Genomic DNA, 8,000 nt, shown 5'->3' on the forward strand with positions numbered 1-8,000 from the left:
GGTATTGAAAATGATACCTCCCGATTTTCGATAGTCTTCGATTGGGGTATAGTATAGGCCCAAGTTTTCATATAGCCTCCCGATTTTCGGTTTATTAAAGGTTTCAGCGAGTGTCGCGAGTTCATATAAATGGTGGTAAAATATAGAAGGAGTTGACATATTTGGATGAATTTTACTTTTGGATGACAATGTCGAGTGCAAAAAATTGGGAAGATCGGTCCACGTTTTGGTATAGCCTCTATACTACGGTACTTCCGAATTTTCGATATTTTTAATATCTTTATACCCTCAGCATTTATGCTATACACTTTTGTTCGGGAAAAATGTGCCTCTTCGAAATAATAATTAGACCCCATGTATGTTTGGACGAAATCCGTTTCAGACAATTTGGAGTTGATTTAGCCATACCCGATCGTCTGTCTGTCTGGCTGGATGGAGCGACGATAACTCTTGAACGGATCAACCGATTCGGTCCAAAATTTGGTTTTCGTAACATTTTGTGCAAACTTAGTTTAAGTTCGAAGATGGTCCACCCCTTCCGGTACCTCCCCCACAAAAGTTCGAAAATGTTCGGACAATTTTTGTGCACGACAACTCTTGAAGGGAGTAACCAATTTAGTCCGTACTTTGCACGTCGTGACAGATATAGATGAGGTTCCAATATAGACTGAATCGGTCAACTTCTTTTGGTACCTCCCACACAAAATTTCGGAAAAGTTCAGTTTAGGGTCTGCTCTTTTTGTTGTAACAACTTGTATTCACTGCCTCCCATACGACGCACAGTGGATGCGCCCAATGACAAAAATCAAAAAATTGATGTCGTCGTTTCAAAAATTTAAAAATGCAAATAGCTTCAAAACATTCCAAATTTTTCGAAACTCAACTTATTTTTTCCATTTTTCGCGGTTCTTAAGGAGAAAACGCCTCATGAACATGACTAATTTTGAAGAAAAATATGTATTTAAAAATGAGAAAAAGTACTTATATTTATGAAACAAAGGACTATTTTTAACGCCTTAACTTAAGATGACTCATTTAGTAAATTGCCTAAGCTTCATTTTTCTAGTTATGAAAATTCCTCTAAATCGCAAGGGTTGCCAAATAATTTGGTTATAATATTGGTAAAAATGTAATTATTTAATATAGATGTATGGATTTCCTTAAACTTTTAGTCACTTTTAGACTTAGACTTTTTGCGGAAATTTGCGGTTTTGGCAGTTATGATCAAAAGTTTAACACCCTTTTATAGTTGCTGAATTTATATTTTTTGGAATACTTTTAAGTAATTCTATTATCCTTTCTTAAATTTGGTTTCAATATAACGTTTTTTTGTGCTATTACCGATTTCTATGGTCATGGTAACTTAGACCTGTAATGAAAACTCGCGAAAAAAAGATTTGGGGGTAATCACTTTAACAAATAATTTATTTTATTTTTGGGACACCCTAATGTTGGACTACGCTAAAAAGTGGAGATTTTTCCCCGCATTGAGTAAAAAATGCATTATTACAAGTAATTCTGCAGAAAAATGTGGTTAAATCTTATAAAGTACAAAAAAAGATGGCAACCCTATATGGAGGCTGTGGTCAAAAGTGGACCGATACGACATTTCTTTATAAGATAATGTTCTGAAGTCTGAGATCATTATAGTAATATAGTCGCTTAGAATATTTGGTTGACATCTGCCCAAATAAATCGATATATAAATCATTGGGGAGTAAACCAAATCATGGACCAATACTGAAAATTTTTCGTGGGGATGCTTACAATACAATAATAACTACTGGTACCGAATTACAGCAAATTTGGTTGAAAATATTTAAATTCAAGATGAATCGTTTCATGGGAAACACGTGAAATTTTGGACCGAGGACCCCAATATTTTACGTAGAGTGTTTTTAGGCCACTATGACCCATTGATAACAATTTCAGTTCGATATAGCATTTAGAAGTATTTTTGTCACACCTTCCCATGTAAGTGCCACCACTGTGCGACGGTACAAGTTTCATCAGGGGCAAGTCCATACTTCCTGAGAAAATAGCATGAAAACCCCCTAAGACACCGTGAGTAGTGGTTAGAGCGCAAGATATCTCTCGAACTCCACCTTGACCAAAAATCATGAAATTTTAAAATGAGTTAATTATTGAGACAAGTTGTATAAATTCAATAGAGAAAGAGTTCACATTACTTAAGATACAATTTTGAAATTTGGTACAGAGTAATATATATTATGCATTACTTCATGGATATTTTGAATTGAAAATGAACCATATAAGACCATGTTTGGTATAGTTATCCGTATTTTTAAGTTATTAACCACATATGATCACATTTTGGTACATCCACATTCGCTCTTAATTGGCATTTTGGTTTCTAATTTCCGCAGAGAATTGCCACGTTTTTCGCTGTCGCAAGATTTTCAGTAACCAAAAATCTTACCTGTTATACGGATTTTGGGATTCCTTTGGTTGGAGAACCTCCATGCTGAAAGTGATTAAAATATATCCACGTTTTTACGCTTATCGAGATATCGCCCTTTAATTTCATGTTTCAAAAAGTTTTTAGTTCGATAAATCTTTGACCCCCATAAATTACATCTTATAAAACTTTTAATTGGAATTTAGTATATTGTAATATGTCAAGGTATTTTATTATCTCTTTTAAATTATTTACCTGAATAGACACTAAACGACACTAAGCGATCCATGAATTAACTATCTCCAAAAAGAAGAATAACTCGCATCGGCGAGTGCATATTGGAATTGTATCGAATAATTCCAATCGAATTCCAATCTACTGCTATTGTGTCGATAAACTAAGAAAATATTTGTTATGTCCGAAAACGCAAAAACTTTCCTTATTTAACCGAAGCGAATAAGAACCGTTTCTGCAGAGTTCGTATGTTCTAGGAAGTTGTGTATTGAGATCTAAGGTACAATTTTGTATTTAATTGTTTGCTTCAATTTTGACTGGTTTGATATCTGTAAACCAAAATTCGAGTTAAAATTATAACGGAAATTTGACCTTGACAATTTTGACCTTGAAGATGAGGTTGATGGATTTTATGTGTTCACAATTATTATCATTTACGACGAGAGCTAAAACTTTGCTTCCACGAGTGAATCCAAATTCTTAGCGGTTTACCGGATATAGTCCTTTGGAGGCCTATAACCGCGAAAGTTGATGAGATAACGAAAAACGGCGAGACACGTTCCTTCTTATTTTTTGTCTTCTATCACGCTGCGGTGTCAGAATATGGTTAATAATTTTCCTGTCGCATAGTGTTATATTTTGGAAAGCAAGTAAACCGTACCAGTCGGTTTTGCCGCCTCTGTGGATTGAGACGTTTATCTATCTACAGATCGAAATTCGGCTTCACAGAAAATATATTTTTCACCAAAATTTTTATTTTGGGAGTTTTCATAATTTTGTGGTCTTTGTAACGATTGTGGACGTTCCAAATAAATGCTTACGTTTTTCTAATAAAATTAATTTGGATTAAAGCGCAAAAGGGTTTAAATTTTGCGGAGAATGTTTCTAAAGGACTGTGCCGAGTTAGTCCATTAAACAAGTAGATTTCATTATGAGAGTCATTCCTTCCAATAGTAATCGCGCCCACCAGCCATATTAGCGAAAAATGTTTAGCTTTTGTGGTGGATAAACCCGAAGGGGTGGACCAATATGACTTACGCAAAGTTTGGAAAAATATTATGTCGTCCAAAATTTGGACCTAATCGGTTAATCCGTTTGAGAGATGTCATGCGTTCCAGCGAGAGGAGCAGACTGGGCTAAATGACTGTAGATTGTCCGACCGGGATTTCGTCCAAACTTATGTGAAGTCTAAAACCATTATTTCGATTAGGGACATTTGAGGGTAAACTTATACAAACACAATAGGAAAAAAATTAAGTGGGTATGCGACATATAGCAGATTTAAGAAGTTTTTGAAGCACAAAAATAATTTTTCTTCATTATTTTCAAACTGAGCCTGTGTGCAATAAATAGTTACAAAAGGGGCTTATAATAACGCATACATACATACATTAAATCCCCAACGAAATTGTTTTTAAGAAAAGTGAAAAATATGAAGCAATTTACAAATCAAATAGTGACAAATTGTCAATGTCGACAGAAATAGAAAAGATACGTATTTTTTACGGAAGTTCATTGAAATATTTCATTAATCTGTTTTTGAAAGTCTGCTGAGGAACCGAAATCGTTTTTATATTAGAAGACAACGAGTTCCACAATTTAGCAATTCTGATAGAAAAGGATTTCTAGCAAATACTTGTGGTAAAAAGATTTATTTCTATCTTAGAGTTTCTAGAAGACGATAAAAACTGGAATCAAATTAAACAAGTAAAACGGTATCAGTCGGCTTTGCCGACAGAGATATACCCTCAGTCTGTGAACCGACAAAAATGTTGATTAGGATTAAAGATCAAAAGTTTTGCAGGGGTGATACTAAAAGGAATAGATCTACATTGACCATTATGGAAGTGGATGTCCAGCCAGTACATATGCTGCCATAGGGGTTTTCCACTCTTCGAGCTGTTTGCTCAAGAAGTATGGACTTGCCCCTGAAAAAACTTTTACCATTGTAATTGAGGCAGCGAATGCAAGTTGCTTCAACAAAAATCAAAGTGATTCGATAGCAGGTCTTAAAGTGAACTTATCCGAAATTTTGTATGGGAGGTACCGGATGGAGTGGGCAAATATAGTCCATATTTGAACCTAATCTATATCTGGTAAATATATTAGGATGTGTAAAGTATGGACCAATTCCGCAACTGCAGTCATGAGTTACCGTACGAACAAATTATCCGAACATTTTTGAACTTTTGTGGGGGAGGTACCTGAAGGAGTCGACCGATATGACTTATCTTCGAACTTAAACTATGTTTGGACAAAATATTTCTAAGGCCAAATTTTGGACCGAATCGGCACATCCGTTCGAGAGTTATCTTGAGCTCCAACCACATCACACGGTGTCATATGGGGTTTTTGCAACTTTCAGGCTATTTTCTCAAGAAGTATGGACTTGCCCATGATGAAACTTGTACCGTCGTATGGGGGGCAATGAATAAAAGTTGCTAAAACAAAAATCAAAGCGATTCGAGACATGGTCCTAAACTGAACTTTTCCAAAATTTTGTGTGGGAGGTACCCGAAGGAGTAGACCGATTGAGTCCATATTAGAACCTTATTTAAGTCTGGTTCACACTTTAAGATGGGCAAAGTATGGACCAAATCGGTTACCCCCTTCAAGAGTTATCGTGCGCACAAAATGTGCGAACATTTTCGAACTTCTGTGAGGGAGGAGTGGACCGATATAGCCAATCTTCGAACTTAAACTAAGTTTGGGCAAAATATTACGAAGGCCAAAATTTGAACCGAATCGGTTCATCCGTTCGAGAGTTATCGTGCTCTCCAGCCAGCCAGACAGACGGACGGACATTGCTCAATCGACTCCAAATTGTCTGTAACACATTTCGTCCAAACATACTTGGGGTCTAAAACCATTATTTCGATGAGGCACATTTTACCCGTATGAAAGTGTATACATATACCCTTTCTAGCCTAAAGGCTGAGGGTATAAAAAGTAACAGAGGCATCGGATTTCAAGAAACCGATCAAATGAAAAACCTAAAAACCGAAGGGAAAACTATGCAATACAAAAAAAAAACTATATTTGGCGAAAACCAAAAATCCTTTGCAATTCCATTTGAAAAAAATTAAAAAATTTTTTGCGAGCACATCTACAATTTTTGGCATAGAGGTTAAGAAAAATATTCTGGTTTCAAATCTGTTCGCGTTCACAAAATTGGACGATGCGCCCAAAAGTTATAGCGGTTTTTATTCTCATATAAAGAAAAAATATTAAAAAATATTATTTGTTGTTATGAGAAAATGTATGCATAAATCGTTAACAGCATTCCATATCTATTCGTAGATATTTAAATATTTATTAAAATTATTATTGTTTTCGCGGAAAATCAACAAATAATACAAAAAATTTGAAGTAAATCCAAATTATCCTGTCCCAGAGTCCGTACAAACCCTCAAAAAATAAATTAAAAAATATATGCGGAATCTAGACAATGCATAGAAAAATATTATACCAAATTTATAGAGATTGGGTGCATAAATTGCATATTATACCAACAACAAAAGAGAAAAACTTATTGTTGGAAAATATTGTTGCAAATATATTTTTTGGTTTGGTTCGAAAAATAAGAAAAAATATTTGGGAGTTCTCCAACTATTTCGGTAAAATCCCATACAATAATTAATGTTTACTGCTAAAACTTCATCAAAAAATATGGTTTACCATCGTGAAAGCTTATTTGCTTACTGTGATAACTTATAAGGATAGGAAATTAAGATTAATATTGAAATTACAATCATTCAAAAAATTTGGAAGTTAAAAAGCCTATTATTCGCGAATTAGTTAAAATCAGTTGATGCGCATCCGTTTTTGGATACAGCGAATCAATCTCTTTCAATATTTATGTATATGACGATGTTTCAATCAGCGGTCAAAGTGTGCCGCCAGTTGCATCACACAATGCAAAAAACCTTAAAGTGGGTAAAAATCGCGCAATTTGCATACGATTTTAATGCGCATCCGGTTTCAGTAGCACCCATCAAAAATACGTCTATATACACATATTTCAAACAGATTCTTCAAGAGCCGCGGATGTGCCTCCACATTCCATTTTTTGTAAAAAACCCATATTACTCGCGAATCTCTGTAATTTATGACACGCGTTTTCGCAAATATTATAATCGCGTATAAAGGATTCCATTTATGTAAAACATTTTAAAGAAAATCGCGGTTTAATACGCCGATTTGCCAAAATACATTTTTGCCGATTTTCCTATTTTCAGGGTATCTATATCCGCGGTTTTAGTAGATGGATTCAATCGCGGATGGGCTCATTAGATCCGTCCTGTAAAAAAACTAAATTCATGCGGGGTACAAAGGAAATTGAATGGCACTTGTAAATTTTAAACGCAAAAAAAAAGGTTTTTTAAAAAAATTCACGCATCAAATTTTGGCTTTTAGACTCCAATTACTAGGATGCTGTAAGGAGCACACATTTTTAAACCATTTGTGGTTTTCGCCATATACAAGGGAATACAAAATTTCATATGTTTTTTGAAAGCATGGAACGATATGGCATAAAGAAGTAATTCAGAAAAATTTGAAAATTTCAAACAAAAAATTTTAAAACTTCAAACAAAAAATTTGAAAATATTTCTTACAAAACTTGTAAATGAAGTACGTTTTAGTACATAAACTTCAAAACTACATTTCATTTAAAATCTCAAAAAAAATCTCAATAAATACTTCATAATTACAAAATTGTAAAAGTGTTTGTATAAATAGAAGTTATCAAAATCAGCCTTTGTCTTCTAGCCATTAGCATTCAAATACGCCTGATGAGCCTGGCTTAAACCACCAGGCGAAACGATCGTAGCGTAATGGTTGAGTGTGTGGTATTTCGCTAGAATTCATTTTTCAATACAAAACTCCTTAGGCCATGTTAACTCGATTAATCCAATTAATTAAAAAATATTTATATTTACAAAAATTTAATAATTTGATATAGTAGCTCAGCAAATTTTGTTCCCTTTGTTTCCCTTTGTTCTGTTTGCGATTTTCAATGAGAATATGTGTGCATATATTTCTTGAGTCCAACTTACTGACGTTGATTTTCGATATTTATATTGGCTGTTTTTATTCGATTTCTATGAAATATAACCTTGTATCTTTGAGCAGTACCGATTTAATTCCTTAAAATCCTTGGATATGTTTTAAATTACTTTAGGACCATTATTTGAGTGGTTTTCTTTTTGAACATTACAACACTTTTTTCTATGGAACATCCCATATTTTCCAGATAAGATAACAATTGTTCTCTTAATTAGTTATCTTTGGACCTACAACTTAGGTTACACTTTTCGCATATTACTCTCTTACAAAGAGAAAACTG

Source organism: Musca autumnalis, unplaced genomic scaffold (genome assembly GCF_047663935.1).
Source record: "Musca autumnalis isolate F117 unplaced genomic scaffold, ASM4766393v1 scaffold_3, whole genome shotgun sequence".
Lineage (NCBI taxonomy): Eukaryota > Metazoa > Arthropoda > Insecta > Diptera > Muscidae > Musca > Musca autumnalis.